At 40.6% G+C, this 19,386-nt stretch overlaps 1 pseudogene; it reads left to right on the forward strand.

Moving 5' to 3' along the window:
- Nucleotides 1–2,521: 2,521 nt before the first annotated feature.
- Nucleotides 2,522–12,123, forward strand: LOC140603231 (elongation factor 1-beta pseudogene; annotated as a pseudogene).
- Nucleotides 12,124–19,386: the final 7,263 nt, after the last annotated feature.

Here is a 19,386-nt window from a genome sequence, read left to right on the forward strand (position 1 = left end):
GCCCTCTTCCCTCCATGTGGGCATCCCTGCCCCCGAACATTCTGCTCCCTGGGCGATTTTGCCTCTGCCACCCCTCGACCACTAGGGCAGCGGGCCCTGCATCCTGCTCACCCGGACGAAGCCTCCTGGCCGCTGGGGCCTGGAAGGGGACAGCGCCGCCACCGCCTACTGCTAAGTAGACAAGCTCAACATGTTGCCAGAGAGCACTGGACCTGGAGCCGCAAGGCAGGGGTGAGTTCTGTCCACTGCGGGCCGAGAGCCCCACCAGCTCCGCCCGGGAGATGTCACTGCACCCCCTAAGTCCCAGCTCCCTCCTCTCTAAAGCTGGAATCCCCATGTCACAGGGTCGTTGGAAGGGTCAAACACAATTAGGGGCCTGCTGGTAGGGGTTCAGAGGCTGGCTCTCCAAAAAATAAAAATAAAAATAAAAATAAAAGAAGAAGAAAGAGGAGAAGGAAGGGGGGAAGAAGAGGAGGGGGGAGGAAAAAGAGGAGGAGGACCAGCCTTGTGGTGTCTGCTCACTTCCATGGCGTGATCGCCCCCCATCCCCACCCCACAGCCAGGAGCAGACTACTAATTCGACATCACGGAACTCGGAATGGGAGGGGGTGGAGGGCACCCTTGTCTTGGGTGGTGCTGCGCGCGGTGCTTCCTCCACCCAGACACAGCGGACTTGAACGGCCCCCAGAGCATCAGCTCTAGAGTAGAGATGATATTAAAATAACTAGAAAATGATTTTTGTCTTAGGGCTTATTGCCTTTGTTTTAAGCATAATTTATTTAATTAGGAGTTTCTGTCATTTAACTTTTAATAATGGCTGCATCTAACCCACAGGTTCAGAGAAGTCCTAAAGCCCAACCGGCAGCTGCAGCAGCCGCCACTGCTCACAGAGGCTCGGCCGGTGCTGAGGGGAGGGGCGAGGCTGGGACTCGAACCCAAAGGTGCCTGACTGCAGCGTCCGCACTGTCACCTGCTGCCTGCCTGCACTGCGAGGTAGGGACCTGGTTGCCTGGAACTGTCGGGAGGGCAGCTGAGGGCCTTAGGAGGGAGGAGAGAGGTATGCTGATCGGCGGACACCCCAAGGAAGGACACTGGCAAGGCCTCTGTCCCGCGGCGACACAAGGCTTGGGTTCAATCTAGGTCACAGCAGGCTCTGTCTCTGCTGCCCAGAGCTTTTGTAATAAAAGCACAATAAAGCCTGGATGGGGGCCCCAGCGCTTCTGGGGTTTCCCAAGCGCTGGACCACTGGTCCCTTGGTTCAGCCTCACTCAACTTCCCAGAGCCTCCATTTACTACTCATCCAACAAAATGAATAGGTTGAACCAGCTGACCCTGAAAGTCCCTTCCAGACCCCAAGTCCCTGGAACTGGCACCATTCATAAACGCAGCCGGAGGCTCGGACAGCTTCAGAGTCAAGGGTGGCGGGCCCACGGCGAGAGCCCGAGGGTGTTGGATGGGGGGCAGAGACCAGGGAGGGAGGAATCATCCTGGCTCCCTTGAGGAGTCCCCAAGAAGCAGCTGAAAGGGTGACACGCAGCCACCCTTCTGCACAGCACAAGGATGCTCACTCGAGACATTCAGGACTACAGTCACCTCCCTCGCTGGCAGGCCCCTCCCTCTCCTTGTCCATAAAGGGGGAGGCTGAACCGCAGGTGTCTGACCCCTGTTTGCTCCACGACCCCAGATGGAGACCCAGTGGAGGGGGAGGCGGTGGGGAAGGGGCGAGGTGCGAGGGCCGGATGACAGCAGCCCCGGCAGGCCCCAGAGGAGTGGGGGAGCACCAGGGGCTCGGCGCTGCCAGCTTCGGGGTTGGGGAGAGGGCAAGAGTGTGCCCAGATGTGTGTATGCATGTGTGGGGGCACACACGTGCCCAGGTGTGCATGCGTGTGCACACGGGGGTGGGGGGTGAGGTTGGCTTTGGAAGCCTGCATGCACGGCGTTGGCAGCACCTCGGAGAGAAGAGTTGCCCCCCAGCCGGGAGGCAGTCCTGCGGCCCCGGGCACAAAGGTGACTGCTGCCTGGGGAATGCTAGAAGGTACTGGCATCTTTGCAGGGTTGCCATGGAACCCCAGGAGAAGAGCAGGCTGGGAAGTGACTGCTGGGTGCAGCTCCATCTCGAAGGAGCCCGCATCACGCCTTTGGCAGATTATCAGGTGGGAGTCTCGGTACACAATGAGCCATTGTTCTTTGAGGCTTTACAAGAACTCTGTTTCCAAGGTTTTATGAATCATTTTGCTGCCGATCTTTTTTAAAAAAAATAATAATATACAGGCCTCAGAGGAGGAAGCCTTCAGCTTATTTTCTCAGAGAGAGGGACCTGAACTTGGGGAGAATTCTTTCCCGCGTCTTGCCTACACAGACTCTTGATCTTCCCACAACTGTCAGAGAAGCCTCTTTGAAGTCTGTGATACCGCCTGTGGCACAGGCCACCTCGGTGTTGAGCCTCAGCCTGGGAAGGAAAGCCTGGTGCTGAGGAAGGAGGGAACAGGGAAGCACCCTGCCTGGGAGACTGCCAAGTAAAATGGGTGACAAGCTGCTCAAGGTGCGGCAGAGCTGCGGCCGTGTGACCTGTGCCCTCAGGAAGTCCGGCCCAGCACCGTTTAGGCCTCCCCCAGGTTCGCCCTTGAGGGAATAAAGTTCTCCCCTGGTTGGCCATGAACTCGTTTCCAAGAACACACACGCAACTCATGGCTAAGCAGAGTTCCCGGCTTTACTCTTCCCTGTCTGCCTTCTGGCCCACTTGTCCTTCTGTCTGTCTCCTGGCCTACTGGCCGAAGTTTCTCCTTGGAAGCCGACTACAGAAGAGCATGGGAGGAGCATGGGACTCAGCTGTTAGAGGCTCATTGGCTGTGCCGCTTAGGGCACCTCCGGTTCCCCTGCTGGGTCCCCCTGGGCGCACCTGCCCTGCCTGCCTCCCAGCAACCTGCTGCTCCATCTGCCAAGGGCTGGAGTCCGGACAGTGGTGTGCGATGCCCATTCGCAAGTGGTCTCTCTTGGTTTGGTTTGTCCAAATGGACAAATGGGGGTGGAGGGGGGGTCAGGGGACTTGTCTAGAGCTCATATGACTTTGCTGCTCTCATCAGTGTGGATCCACACCTCCAGCTTCCCCAGAAACAGCTGCATTCCTTCACCTGGTCTGATTCTGGACCTTGACATGCACCGGCTTTTGCTTCCCCTCCCCTTCAGGACTCAAGCCCCGTCTCAGTTTGTCCCCTTTCCCCAGAGCCCCGACTCTGAGACACCTTCCAGCCTCAGCCCATGCTCTCCTGGCCTCCAGGGCCTCTGTCCTCACCTCCTCCTCCTATGGCCTGACTCCTCCGTGCAGATGGTTCCAGCGCTGGTTATTATTTAAGCGAGCTGCTTCTGGCTCACATGTTAATTAAAACCCGCTGTCCAAAATCTCTTGGTACAATTTGCAGTGTAATCTGTAGCCTCTAGTGCATCATTGTATCTCTATTAAAAGGGATTCTCTGTAATGATGCGGGGATTTAATTAGTTTCTTTGCCAATGTTGTAAAACACAGTGATAAACGAGCCAACAGGTCCGCGGATCATTATTCTCCTCAAGATGAGCTTATTAGCTGATTATGAATCATTAACAAAGTCTACACGGGATTTTCTTATCTAATTCAACACAATTTTTAACATTCAATGTTCAACATCCATTTCTCTCTACCAGCAACATTGGGTGGCGATTGCAATCTGTATGTATGGCTTCCTCTTCTCCACTGGGGTTTTCCCCCTCTTCATATCTCATTTTAGATACATTGAGGGGGATGATTCAGTATATGGTCCTCAATATTTAGATATATATTATGGTCTCCAGTCGGAGGAATTCAAGGTCCCATTTCATGGAGGGAACATAGCCGCGGTGCACAGGGCCTGGGAGTGTACTTTTGTGTGCACACTTGTGTATGTGTGTCTATCTGTAAGAGAGGGACCAACTGGCGCTGTACAAGTTCCTTTGCGCATGGGGGGGTGCTGTGTGTCGTCATGAGTGTTTGTCTATGGCCTGGTGTTTACTTATTCAGTATGCATCTTGTGTGTCTGTGTGTGGGGGTGTGTGCCTGTGTGCACACAAGTACATGCACATAGAGGGGAGCTTAAGGCAAGAGAAATCCTGGACAGGATTTCCAACTGACATTATTCAGCCACTCTGTGACATGTCAGTATCCCCCAAAAGTTTCAGATGGACCCCCTCCTAGCTTCCCAGTTTGGGGTCATTCCCTTTTCGGTCAGCACATATATGGATCCCTGATAGGGTCGGGCACAGCGCTTGGCCCTACCAGCTCTACAGCTGCCCTGGGAGGTAGGGGGTAACTTTCCCTGATTTACAGATAAGGAAACTGAGGTCCAGAGAGGTTAAATGGCTTGCCCAAGGTCATCAATGGCAAATGGTGCACTCAGGATCAAACATAGTCTTGCCTCATTCCAAAGCCTTTTCTGCAACACCATGCTGCCTCCTGGGTGTTGTCTTCCCCTTATCGGAGATCTCATCATTCCTCCGGAGCTGACAAGGGCACTGCTCTCCCTGCAGCACCACCTCCAGGCACACACCACCTTGGCTGTAACCTTCTGACAGACTGAATGAGGGAAGAGCAGCTCCTGCATGCAGGATAAAACACCCCCCAGAAAGTGCCTCCATGGACTTGGCCTCAGCAGCTAATATTCTCTTAATGCTTTTTCTTTTCAGCCAGCAAACTGGTATCATTTGGTCAAAGCTACTATTGCTAACATTCATGACAGCCAATTAGCTACAAACAATGTAAAGAGAAGAAGACTGGGCATTATCACCTCAAAATGGCAATGACCAAGAGACTCTACTTTGGGGACAACATGCATGAGAGATTAACTGTCACAACTCAGGTGGCTTGAAGGCCCAGCAAGCACTTCAGAGAGTGACTTTTTTGGAAAGAGGGTCTGTAAAGAGGTAACTAAGTTAAAATGAAGTCATAGGATGGGCCTGAATCCACTATGATTGGCGTCCATATAGGAAGAGGAAATTTGGACATTGACACAGAGTAAGAGAAGACCATGTGAGGACACAGTGAGAAGGTGGCCATCTACAAGCTGAGAAGAGAAGCCTCAGAAGAAACCAACCCTGCCAACACTTTGGTCTCAGACTTCTGGCCTCCTGAATTGTAAGAAAATTAATTTCTGTTGTTTAAGCCATACAGTTTATAGTACTTCATATGGCAGCCCTAGCAAACTAATACAGGGAACTAACTCTTGTAGAGGATAATTCTTCATCCAGCTGTGAGTGCAGTCCAAAGGAGGGCAATAAACAGGCGCATACTTCAGGGTGCTATCCATAGCCATACAGGTCCAATCTGACCAGGGAAGCAAAGTAGCGGATAGCTAGGTGATAAGAAATGCTCTACATGAGGTATAAGGGTTCCAAATAATTCATCCATTCAAAGAATGAACCCAGTAAGGAAGAGAAGGGTGCTGAAAAGAACTTAGGGGCCAGGGACCCAGCCAAGCTAGTGGGGTGTCAGGGCATGACAGTCTCAGCAGCGATACAAAGTTCTGGACAAGGACGCAGAGTTACAATCGGTCATGCCAACAGAACCAGTGTGGCAGCAGATAGAAAAAGACCTTGAAAAGTTTCCCACAAGCCCACAGAAGCAAAGTAGATATTCCACAAAGATTCATGGAATGATTGAGCATCAGATAACTACCATTTCTGTATCAGTTAGCTCTGCTCTGTAACAAAGCATCCTAAAACTTAGTAGTCTAAAACAACAGCCATTTAATATTATTCATAAGCCCATAGGTTGTTAGGCTCTCTGTTTCGTTTTTTTTTTTTAAGATTTTATTTATTTATTCATGAGAGATACCCAGAGAGGCAGAGACATAGGCAGAGAGAGAAGCAGGTTCCCTGCAAAGAGCCCAATGCAGGACCTGATCCCAGATCCCAGGATCATGCCCTGAGCTGAAGGCAGATGCTCGACTGCTGAGCCACCAAGGCGTCCCAGCTCTCTTTTGATTTAAATCTGCTTTCTACCATTTGGGGCCAGGCTTAACTGATCTCAGCTGGGCTTGCTTGTGTATCTTCTGTGAACTGGAAGTGAGTTGGGGGCTGGATAGTCTAGGATGACCTCATCTGGAACAGCCCAGCTTTCCTCCATATGTCTCTCACAGCCCTCCATCAGGATAGCCCAAGCATCTTCTCACATCAGCAGCAGGAATCAAGGCAAGATACAAGAGAAACCAAGATAAGAGAGAGCTAGCCTTGGACAAGGTTCCAAAGGAAAACTAGTCTAGTTATCACAGGGAAGCCAGAGATAGAAGAGAAGACATGGAAATCTACAAGCACTTTTCCAGCTTCTGCCTGTATCATATTTGCAAACATCACATTAGTCCTAGAAAGTTATGCGGCCAAGCCTGGAATCAGGGTAGGAGGGGACTACAAAGATACAGGACAAAAGTTTGGATACAGAAGGACCATTATGAGGGGCCATTGGTGTCATTAATCCACTACAGTGAACGAATCAACAAGCATTTGAAGCAAAAGTCAATGGGAGCAAAACTAAATCCAAACCCACTTGCTGGTGGGGTGAGGTCACTTATTCTTCCTATCCTTGATCAGGACTGGATTAAATGCTATAAGAGCTGAGCCTGGCCCTCTGTAGCTCCACAATGAAGGGATAATAACTTCTTCTGCTGGATGGTCCCTGAGACTACACCTGGCCCCACTTAATATGATTGAAGTGCTACTAAATGTTGCATGGGAATCTGAAAATGGAAGGGTCTTCAGAGTGCTCTCTGAGCATTCTTCCACTTGGTACTCTCTTCCTGGATAATCACACCCCGTTCCACCCTGCTCATCATCTCAACCTCTTTTCTACTGCACTGACACAACTGAGGACCATGTCTTGATCCCCAGCATAGCTCCTGCATTTAGAAGGGTAATTAATACAACTGAACATATAATAAGTTATTGTTTAATAAATAAATTAAACCCAGATGGGACACATAGGATTAATTTAGGTACCACAGGGGAATTTTCCAAGCTGTTCTCCAGGTTCCTAGTGAACACTTCCAGAATTATTGATTAAAATTTAGATATTGATCTGCTTCTCACATTTCCCATCACCATATTGTAAAAGGTAGTATTCACTGTGACCTGCCTACATTCACAATGGCCTTTAACTGTGGTGTTTAACCTAAGGAAAAGGGGGAGACTGGCATCTCTCTTTTCAAATATTTCAAGGGATTTTTGAAGGCAGACTTGAACAAGGATCTTCAGAGGACACGTTAGGACTAGAGGAAGATTGTGGCTCAACAGAACATCTTTCTCATGGACAAAAAAGAGTATAATGGGGTAAACTCTAGAATAGACAGAGACAAAGAGAAAATTAGGGCAATAATGCCTAAGAATATCCCAAGAACATAGAATAAACATATGATTTTAATAGATTTGTAGAGACACAGAGAAGGGATTGACAAGCTAATATTAGTCTATTGACAATTATTAAAAAGGAGAATGAAGAAAATGATAGAAATGGAGCATTTGAAAATATCGGAACTGAAAAATTTTCAGAATTAAAGAATATATAATTCATGAGATTAAAAAATAGATCAACTGAAAATAATTCTACACACAGAGACACATTACAGAAAGTGTATAAAGTGTCAAGGAGAAAAAGTATATCTTTAAAATACCAAAAGACAGATAATTTACAAAGAAATGATACCTGGAGTGACAACAAAATTCTTAGCAGCAATAATATACAGCAAAAAGACAGTAAAGTAGCATTTGTAAAGTGCTGAAGGAAAATAGCTGGAAATCTTGAATTTTATACCCAGATAAATTATCATTCAAAGTGAAAGAGGAAAAGACTTCTTCAGCTATGAGTTTCCCATCTCATTAAAAGAACTCCTAGAGATTTGAAGTTTCATCTCCAACACATAAGTCATAGTTCTCATCCTTACAACAATAAAGCTGAACAAATGGAAAATTGTGACTTTTCTTAGCTCCATTAAGGAATTAAGGGAAAGTGCAAACCATTACTTTGAAATCTGGAGGAACAGGTTAATACAAAGAATCACAGAGCAGATCAACTTACCCTGATCAAAAGCTGCTTGAGCCATGGATGGTAGGTAAACTCAAACAGTACTTTTAATGAATTGCTGGAGATTGGAGTATAAATTATTGTAAATAAGAAACCTCAGAGCTGTAGTCATAGGCTACCTTGCATTTTTTGTGGGTCTTACCCCCAGGAATCCCACCAAGTTGTCATGATAAAGAGTCAAAACAACAATCCCATGTCTCTGGCAAGGGAAAGGGAATAGTAATAGTTTTGAAATAATGTCCAGAGCATTCTCCTTAACAAATGCCTATCTGTTAATGGCAAAGAGCTTTATCTGATGTGGAGGAAGGGAATTTATCCAACTCAAGCCTCCTTAGTCTTTCTGTCTCACCTAAAGGAAGAGAACAACATAAGAATCATTTGTGAAGGTCACAGCTCAGGGATACAAGCTCACTAAAGACTAAGACTTATTCACAGGATTATAGATGTCCTCTCCTCCCCTACCCCTTACCACCTCATCAATAGGGCTCCAGTATGTTAACAGTGGATTGCAACTGAGGCAGATATATGGTTCTGACTGTATTTAAGAGAGAGTTTTTACAGAAACCCAAAGATAAAAGATAAATTAAAAAACAAGTATCCTGGAGGAAATTAAAGCCTTTGAAACCTACAGCCACAATAAACATTAGACACAATTCCTAGCTATGTTAACATAAAACTTCATGCTAAAGGCTATTTACTTCAGCTCATATTACCTAATACAACATGTTCTGTTTTCAACAAAAAATTACAAGACATGATTTAAAAAGCAAGACAAGATATATGATTTAAATAGACAAAGCAATTATCAGAACTCGATTCAGATACAGCAGAAATTTTAGAATTATCAGACTGAGAATTTAAAATAACTGTGATTAATATGTTAAAGATGCACTAGTAGAAGTATACTGTATGCAAAAGCAGATGGGCATAGAGACAGAAAATGTATGAAAGAATTTTTAAAATGAAAGAAAGAAAGTAAGTTCTAACTTCATAATTGCCAAAACTTGAAAGCAACCAAGGTGTCCTTCAGTAGACACCTGGATACATAAACTGTGGTTCCTTTAAACAATGGAATATTATTCAGTATTTTTTTAAAAAGCTATCAAGGCAAAAAATAGACATAAAGGAATCTTAAAATCACTTTACTAAGTGAAATAATCCAACTGAAAAGGCTGCATACTATATGATTCCAACTACATGACATTCTCGAATAAGCAAAACTATGGAGACAGGAAAAAGATCAGTGATTGCTAGGGATTGTTGAGGAGTGGTGAATAAGGGGAACACAAAGGATTTTTAGGGCAGTAAAAAATAGTCTGTATGATATGATAATGATGGACACATGTCATTAGACATTTGTCTAAACCCACAGAATATACAAAACCAAGAGTGAACTTTAATGTAGAGTCTAGACTTTGGGTGATTATGATGCATCAGTGTAGGTTCGTCAGTTGTAACAAATGTACCACTCTGGTGGAGGATGTTCATAGTAGGAAAGGTTGTGAAGCAGTAGGTCTATGAGAAATCTCTGTATCTTCCTCTTAATTTTGCTGTGAACATAAAATTTCTCTTAAAAATCACATTTTTAAAAAATTTATATATATATAATTTTTTTATATATATAGAGAGAGCATGTGAGCAAGTGAGTGGGGAGGGGGAAGAAGAGAAAATTTCCAGCGGACTTCACACAGAGCATGGGGCTCAATCCCATGTCGCACAAGATCATGACCTGGGCCAAAACCAAGAGCCAGACATTCAACTGACTGAACCACCTGGGTGCCCCTTAAAAAATCATCTTAAAAAATATTGAGCAGAAATAAAGAATGCTTTACAGTGGCTCATCAATAGAAAGGACATGGCCAAGCTAAAAATCATTGAGACTGAAAATATGTCAGTAGACATTTCCCAAACTGAAATGAAAGGAGAAAAAAAAAAAGAATGAGAAAAAAAAACAAGATATCCAATAACTGTGAAACAAGTTTAAAGGTATGACAAATGTATAACTGGAATACCAGAAGAAAAGGGGAAGAAAGAAGGGACAGAGCAAAAGAAATATTTGAAGGAGTAATGGCTAGGAATTTTCCAAAATTGATGACACCAAAACACAGATTCAGGGAGCTTGGAGAACACCAAGCAGGATAAATAAATTAAAAAAAAATTTTATTCCTAAACATATCATATTCAAACTGTAGAAAACCAAAGACAAAGAGAAAATCTTTAAAGCAACACAGGAAAAAAACTTTACCTATAGAAGAACAAGGATAAGAGCTAAATCAGACTTCTCATCAGAGACCATGTAAGCTTGGGCACCTGGCTGGCTCAGTCAGTGAAGCATGCAACTCTTGATCTTGGGGTTGTGAGTCTGCGCCCCCACGTTAGATGTAGAGATTACTTTAAAAAATAAAATCTTAAACACACTCACACACATACACACACACACACACACACACACACACACAAGAAACCATGTAAGTTAAAAGACAGTGGAGGGAAATATTTAAACTGTTGAAAGTGGCTCATTCAATTGAGCATCTTGACTCTTCATTTTGGCTCAAGTCATGATCTCAGGGTTTTGACATTGAGCCCCCCCGTTGGGCTCTGCCCTCAGCATGGAGTTTGCTTAGGATTCTCTTTCTCTCTCTATCCGTCCCCACCCTCACTTGCACACACACACTCTCTCTCTAAAATAAACAAAAATAAACTGTTGAAAGAAAAAAAATTGGCTTAGAAATCTATATCCAGTGAAATTATCCTTCAAAAGTGAAGAAGAAATAGACTTTCTCAGACAAAAACAAAACAAAACAAACAAAAAAACCTCAGAGAATTTATCACCAATACACCTGCTCTGCAAGAGATGTTTAAAGAAGGTCTTTGAAAAAAAATAAATAAATAAAAATAAAAAAAATAAAGAAGGTCTGTGGGGAAAGGAAAAATTATGTAGGTCAGAAATTTGATCTATACAGAAAAAGAAAGATCATCAAGAAAGAATAAATGAAGTTAAAATAAAATATTTTGTTTTTCTTATTGTTAATTGAGCCAATAGGTCATCGTTTGCTCCCAGTTATAATAGTAACAATATATTAGAAGATTATAGTATATGGCTAAGTGAAGTAAATGACAGCCATGTAACAAAAGACAGGAGGAAGGAATTGGCAATACTCTATTATAAAGGTATCTTTACTACCCATGAGGCAATATAGTGTTATTTGAGAGTGGATGTAGGCTAGTTATAAACATATATCACAAACTCTAGAGACAACACTAACAATTTTTTAAAGGAATATAATTGAGCTTTTTTTCCCCTTAGTGTTTGGCAGACCCCCTGGACTCCTCTTTTCCTTCGCTGTCCCCCAGTTCCTGGATCCGCAGATGCCAGGGGTTTTGGAGACTTGAAAAGCACCCCCAGCCTCCAGGTGTTCAACAATTACCTAGCAGACAAGAGCTACATCAAAGGGTGTATGCTGTCATAAGCCAACCAGCAGCATTTGAAGCAGTTTCCAGTCCATGCCTGCTGACTCTTATCATGCCCTACATTGATATAATCACATCAGCTCTTATGAAAAAGAGGCCAGTGTTCCAGGAGTGAAGAAAGCTTTGGGCAAGTATGGCCCTGCTAATGTGGAAGACACCACAGGAAGTGGAGCTACGGATAGTAAAGATGATAATGACGTTGATCCCTTTGGATCTGTGGAGGAAGAAGAAAGTGAAGAAGCAAAGAGGCTAAGAGAGGAATGCCTTGTGCACTATGAGTCAAAGAAAGCCAAAAAACCTGCACTTGTTGCCAGATCTTCCATCTTACTAGATGTGAAATCCTGAGATGAGACAGGTAGGGCAAAACTAGAAAAGTGCATCAGGAGCATTCAAGCAGACAGCTTGGTCTGGGGCTCATCTAAGCTAGTTCCAATGGAATATGGAATTTAAAAAACTCTAAGTACAGTGGGTAGTGGAAGGCCATAAAGTTGGAACAGATATGCTGGAGGAGTGGATCACTGCTTTTGGGACTATGTATATAGTCCATGGACGTGGCTGCTTTTCACAAGATCTAGAATCCATCATAGATCAATGCCATTACATAAAAGTTTGAAGGACAAGAAAAGAAAAAAATATGGTTGATATACTAAGAGACAAAATGGGATCATATAAAATGCTCAATTAAAACAAGAAGGATGTTAGCAGTCCTTAATGTGTATGTACCTAATAATAGCACATCAAAATATGTGAGACAAAAACCAATAGAAGTTCAAGAACAATAGACAAATCCATTATTATAGCTTGAGGCTTCAACATCCCTCTTTTAGTAACTGACAGATCAAGCAGGCAGGATATCAGTAAGGACACTGTGGAACTCAACAGCATTATCAGTCAACTGGGAATAATTGACATCTATTAACTACTTCATCTGACAACAATAGAACACACACAGGCTCACATGGGACATTCACCAAGACAGACCACATGCTGGGCCATAAAACACAACTTAACAAATTCAAAAGAATAGAAATTACACAATGTCTGCTCTCAATACAATGGAATTAAACAAAAAAAAATCAATAACAGAAAGATAGGTAGAAAATCTCAAAATACTTGGAAATTAAACAATACACTTCCGCATAGCATGTGAGTTTAAAAAAACAGAAATTCCAAGAGAAATTTTAAAATATTTTGAGTTAAATGAAGAAATAAATTATCAAAAATTGTGATATGCTGTGAGAGTAGCACTTAGAGGGAAATTTATAGCATTGAATACATATATTAGAAAAGAAGAAAGATCTAAACATCAACAATCTAAGCTTCACCTTAGAAAATTAGAGAAAGAAGAAAAACTGAAGCCTAAAGCAAGCATAAGGAAAGAAGTAAAATTAGAGCAAAAATCAGTGAAATTGAAAGCAGGAAAATAGAGAAAATCAGCCAAAACAAAACCTGGTTCTTTGAAATTGATAACGCTTGACATACAAATCGGACAGGAAGAAATAAAATTGCTGCTTTTGCAGATAACACGGTCTTATATATACATAACACTAAGTACACCACCAAAATAAACTATTAAAACTAATGGATAAATTTAGTAGAGTTGCAGGATAGAAAATCAGCAAACAATAACCAGTTGCATTTCTATACACAGACAACAAACTATCCAAAAAAATGAAGAAAACATTCCCTTTTTACAAAATAGCATCAGAGAGAACAGAATACTTAGGAATAAATTTAACCAAGGAGGTGAAAGATACATACACTGAAAACTATAAAACATTGATGAAAGAAACTGAAACAAATTTTTAAAATCCGTGTTCATAGATTTAAATAATTATTTCTTAAAATATCCATTCTAACTAAAGAAAGCTACAGATTTAATGCAATTCCTACCAAAATTCAAAAGGTATTTTTCCACAGAAATAGAAAAAAATCCTAAAATTATGAAACCACAAAAGACCCTGAATAGCTAAAGCAATCTTGAGTAAGATGAACAAAATATTGGATATATCACTCTTCCTGATTTCAAATTACATTACAAAGTGATAGTAATCAAAACAGTATGGTACCAGCATGAACACAGACACACAGACCAGTGGAACAGAATAGAAAGCCCTGAAATAAACCCAGGCATATATGACCAACTAATTTTCTTTTCTTTTCTTTTCTTTTCTTTTCTTTTCTTTTCTTTTCTTTTCTTTTCTTTTCTTTTCTTTTCTTTTCTTTTTCTTTTTCTTTTTTTTTTTTTTGCCAACTAGTTTTCAACAAAGTCACCAAGAATATGCAATGGGGGAAGGGTAATAAGGCGTTGGGAAAACTGGATATCCACCTGAGAAAGAACATAATAGAACCTTTATCTTTACACCATGTCCAAAATCAACTCGGAAAGGATTAAAGTTTTAAATACAAGACCCAAAATCATAAAATTCCTATAAGAAAACAGAGGGAAATATATAGACACTGGTCTTTGCAATGATTTTTTGGATTTGACACCAAAGCACATACAACAAAATTAAATAAGTAGGACTATATCAAACTAAAAATTTTCTCCATAGTAAAGGAAACAATTAACAAAATGAAAAGGCAACCTATGGAATTGGAGAAAATATTTGCAGACCATGTATCTGATAAGGGGTTAACATCCAAAATACACGAGGGACACATACAACTTAACATTAAAAAATAAATTACTAAATTTAAAAAATGGACAAAGGACCTGAATAGACATTTTTTCCAGAGAAGACATACAAATGGCCAAAGGGTATATGAAAAGATGCTCAACATCACTAATCATCAGGGAAATGGAAATCAAAACCACAATGAGTTATCACCTTACATCTGTTAGGATATCTATTATCAAAAAATCGGAAGATAACAGGTGTTGGTGAGGAAGCAGAGAAAAGGAAACCCTCATGCTCTGTTGGTAGAAATGTAAATTAGTACAGCCATTATGGAAAAGAGTATGGAAGTTCCTCAAAAAATTAAAAATAGAACTACCATATGATCCAGAAATCCCATTTCTGGGTACAAATCCAAAAGAAATAAAATGACTATCTCAGAGAGATATCTACACTACTGTGTTCATTGCAGCATTATTCACAGTAGCCAAGATATGAAAACAACCTAAGTGTTCACAACAGATGAATGGATAAAGAAAGTGTGATATATATATATATATATATATATATATATATATATATATATAATAAAGGAATATTATTTACCGTTTAAAAAGAAGGAAATACTGCCATTTGCAACAACATGGACAAAGCCAAAAGACATTATGCTAAGTGAAATAAGCCAGACAGACAAATACTGTATGATCCCACTTATATGTGGAACCTTTAAAAAAAAAATTAACTCATAATAACAGAGAATAGAATGGTGATTACCACAGGCTGAGGGATGGGGCAAAGGGGAGATATTGTTAAAGGGTAAAAAAAACATTCAGTTATGAGATGAATAAGTGCTGGAGACCCAACATACAGCATGGTGACCACAGTTAATAATAATGTACTATATACTCGAGATTTGCTAAGAGAGTGGATCACAAGTGATCTCACCACCACCACACAAAGGTAATTATGTGAGGTGATGCTTCTATTAATCAGTTTCATTGTGCTAATCATTTCATAATGTATACATATATCAAAACATCATGCTGTGCCTCTTAAATATATGTAATTTTTACTTGTCAACCATATCTCAATGGAGATGGAAATATTTTTTAGCTTAAAAGCTTAGTGTTTTCAGAAAAATTGAAATATGAGCAGCTTATAAGTATATTAATGTATGCTCTCATATGACTAAGAAATACAAACTAACTTAACTTAGTGGCAAAAAATTGAACATTTTCCCCTAACTTTGGGAACAAAGCAAATATGTTCCCTCTCACTATTTGTACTGGAAGTCCTCACATACACAATAAGACAAAAAAAAAAAAAAAAAAAAGGAAACAAAAGGTGTACAAATTTGGAAAGAATAAAGAAAACTATCTGCTTTTTCAGATGACATGATTGTCTAGGTGGAAAATTCCAAAGAATCAACCAGAAAATGCTTAGAACTAATAAGTAATTACAAGAAGTTTGTAAGATATAGGCTAATATACAAAAGTTGATGGCTTCTATGTATACTAATAATTAATAATTGGAATTTGAAACTTAAAACGTAAAATTATTTATAATAGTATGAAAAAGCCTAACAAAAATGTACAGGATCTATATAAGAAAAACTACAAAATCCTGATGAAAGAAATCAAAGAAGATCTAAACAAATGGAGAGATATTCCATGTTCATGGATAGCAAGACTCCAAATCATTAAGATGTCAATTCTTCCCAACTTGATGTATGGATACAACACAATTTCAATCAAAATTCAAAAAGCTAGTTTATGGATATCAACAAACTGAGTCTAAAGTTTATATGGAAAAGCAAAAGGCCCAGAACTGTCAAGGCATGAAGAAGAACAAAACTGTGGGACTGACACTATCTGATTTCAAAACTTACTATAAATCTACACTAATCAAGACAAGGTAGTATTTTTTAAAAAGAAAAGAATTGACACAGAGATCAAGGGAATAGGGAGCCCAAAAATAAAACCACACAAATATAGCCAACTAATCTTTGAAAAAGGGAGCAAAGGCATTTCAATGGAGAAAGGGTAGTCTTTTCAATAAACACTGCTAGAACAAATGGATTTCCAAATTAAAAAAAAAATATATATATATATACACATATATATATATATTGATTCAGATCTTATATTTTTCAGAAAAATTTACTCAAAGTGAATCATGGACCTAAACATAAAATGTAATTCTATAAAATTTCTAGAGGAAAACATAAATCTATGTGATAAAACATATCTACATGACATTGGGTTTGACGATGGGATTTTAGATACCACACCAAAAGTATGATCCAAAGAAGAAAAAATTAATCTATTGAACTTTATTAAAGTGCTCTGCTCTGTGAAAGACATGGAAGATAAAATCAAAAAACAAGTCACAGACTTGGAGAAAATATTTGCCACATATATATCTATAGATCCAAAATATGCAAAGAATTCAACAACCTAGTTTAAAAATGGGCAACAGATTTGAACAGACACCTCACCCAAGACGATATACAAATGGCAAGTAAGCATGTAAAAATATATTTAGCATCTTTCATCATCAGAGAATTGCAAATTAAAACAATGAGATACCACTATTCACTTTTTAGAGGGAAAAAATGTCAAACCTGAAATATTAAATGCTGGAGAGAATGTGGGGCAACAGAAACTCTCATGCGTTGGTGGTAGAAATGTCCAATGGTACAGTCACTTTGGAAGACAGTTTGGCAATCTCTTGCAAAGCTAAACATAGACTTCCTATACAATCCAGCAAGCACACTCCTAGTTATTTACCCAACTGATTTGAAAATTCATGTTCACACCAAGACCTGCATGTGAATGTTTATAACAGTTTTGTTCAAAACCTTCAAAAACTGGAGGCAACCAAGATGTCCTTCAATAGGTGAATGGATAAACAAACTGGCACATCCATATAATAGAATAGCATTTAGAATAAAAACAAAATGGGCTATCTAGCCACAGAAAGATTGGGAGGAAACTTATATACACATTGCTGAATGAAAGCAGACAATATGAAAAGGCTACATATTGTGTGATTTCAATTCTATGACAATCTGGAAAAGGCAAAATATTGACATAATAAAATGATCAGTGGTTACCAGAGGTTTGGGAGTAGGGGCAAGCAATGAATCAATAAAGCACAGGGAATATTTCAGAGCAGTGAAATTACAATGTTATACTGTAATGGTGGATACATAACAACATGTATTTGTCAAACCTTTACAGCACAATTAATGAAACCTAATGCATGCAATTTTAAAAATCCAATTATTAAAGGGCCCCTGGGTGTCTCAGTCAGTTAAGCATTAGACTCTTGATTTTGACTCTGGTCATGATCTCAGGGTCATGAGATTGAGTCCTGCATCAGGCTCCACACTAAGGCAAGGGGCCTCCTTGAGATTCTCTCTCTGAGCTCTCTCTCTCTGTGCCTCCCATGCCAAAAAACTCTCAACTGTTAAGTCAGGGATCCCAGAAAGGAATACATACTATGACAAGAGAAACTACTAGTTATTACAAATAAATGAAACCACCTCGCAGCAAAGGCTAAGGGAACAAGGTGTGGACCGAAGTCACTTTGAGAGTCAGTTGAACCTATGTCAATATAAATAAATGATTGAATAAATTAATAAATGATTGAGAAAAGATAAATCTCCTACGCAGAAGAATTCCAAATAGTTTGTATACTTACTCTGCCCTCAAGGAAGGGGAGCACAACTCCCCACTCGTAAGTGTGGGCTGTGCATAGTGACTTCTTTCCAAAGTATATAACAGAGAAGGGGTGTGACCAGGGGAAGAATACATTTCACAGTGGAGAAACCTGACAAACACCAGCTCAGCCAGGTGATCAAGGCCAACATCGACAGTCATAAATCATGTTGATAGTAGGTTATGTATCCTTGATATGATGTAATGAAAATGTCACTTTACCTCTGTGATCTTCCTCCCATCAACCCATGACCTCAGTCTTAGGAGGAAAAAAAAAAAAAACAGACAAATGCCAATAGTGGGGCATTCTGCAAAAATACTTGACCAGTATTCCTCAAAATTGTCAAGGTCATCAAAACTAAGGAAAGTCTGAGAAAATGTGGCAGCGAAGAAAAGCCCAAGGAGACATGAGGACTAAAGGTAATGTGGTGTCCTAAGTGGGGTCCTGGAACAAGAAAAGGACATTAGGTAAAAACTAAGAAAATAAGAATAAAATAGGACTTAAACCATTGAAGGATATACCTCAACAGAAAAACAAGTGAGTTTGGGGGGAGCTAATGAGATAAGAAAAAATATATCAATCAACTTAATTAAATTTTAACTGAAAAAGAGATGGTTTTGTTACTAATAGCACAACTAACATTAGAAACAACAGTAACTAGCTGGGAATGGTGTTCAGTTAGTTAAAGAGGGTTAAAGTCTGTGTCATGTTTTGGAAGAGGATAGAAATCTGAATGACTTTTAAATCTGATAGAAAAATGTATGGTTAAGTATATTTTTGTAATTAAGTACGTACAAACTCCAGGATACACACTATAAAAATAAAAATACAGCCTATTTTCCAAACTGCTACAGGGGGAGAAAAGGTTTGGGGGTGGAAGAAGATGTCAAAAAAAAGAAAAGAAAAAGAAAAACCTTGCTCAGTTCCACAGAAGGCAGGAAAAGGGGTGGGGGGGAAATGGAGCCAAGAACAGAAAACATAAAACCCAAAATAAGTTGGCAAAAAAATAAGCACAAATATATAAGTAACTACAATGAATGTTGCAGGAGATGTGTCTTGTGCACACCTTCAAATTCTCTTGGCTTCATCTGTCTTCCAGACCTGGCCTTTGGCTCTGCTACAGCCACGGCCGAGCAACAGCCAGCTCTGCGTGGGTCTGTAGCAAAGACCACAGCCCACATTCTCTACCTTCTTGGTTGACATCTTACGCCACACTACGTGGGTTAGGTAATTCAACCTGCAGTTCAGGTGAGGTAAATTGCTAAGAAGCAAACTTTGATTAATTAGAGACCGGGTTAGGAAGAAGCCAATGGATAAATCCCTTCTCTTGTCCTCTCTTCCATGGATTTTTCCAAGGCACAAATATGTCCATACAGCATGTGTGGAGATGTACCGAGAGGCCAAGCAAGTACACCTGTCAAGTGTTAGCACCGTCTCATGGCTTGTTGTGAGGTCCTTACATGAGTTTTCTGCATTTCCTACCTTGGTTCTCTCTTC

This window comes from Canis lupus, chromosome 13 (assembly GCF_048164855.1).
Source record: "Canis lupus baileyi chromosome 13, mCanLup2.hap1, whole genome shotgun sequence".
Classification (NCBI taxonomy): domain Eukaryota; kingdom Metazoa; phylum Chordata; class Mammalia; order Carnivora; family Canidae; genus Canis; species Canis lupus.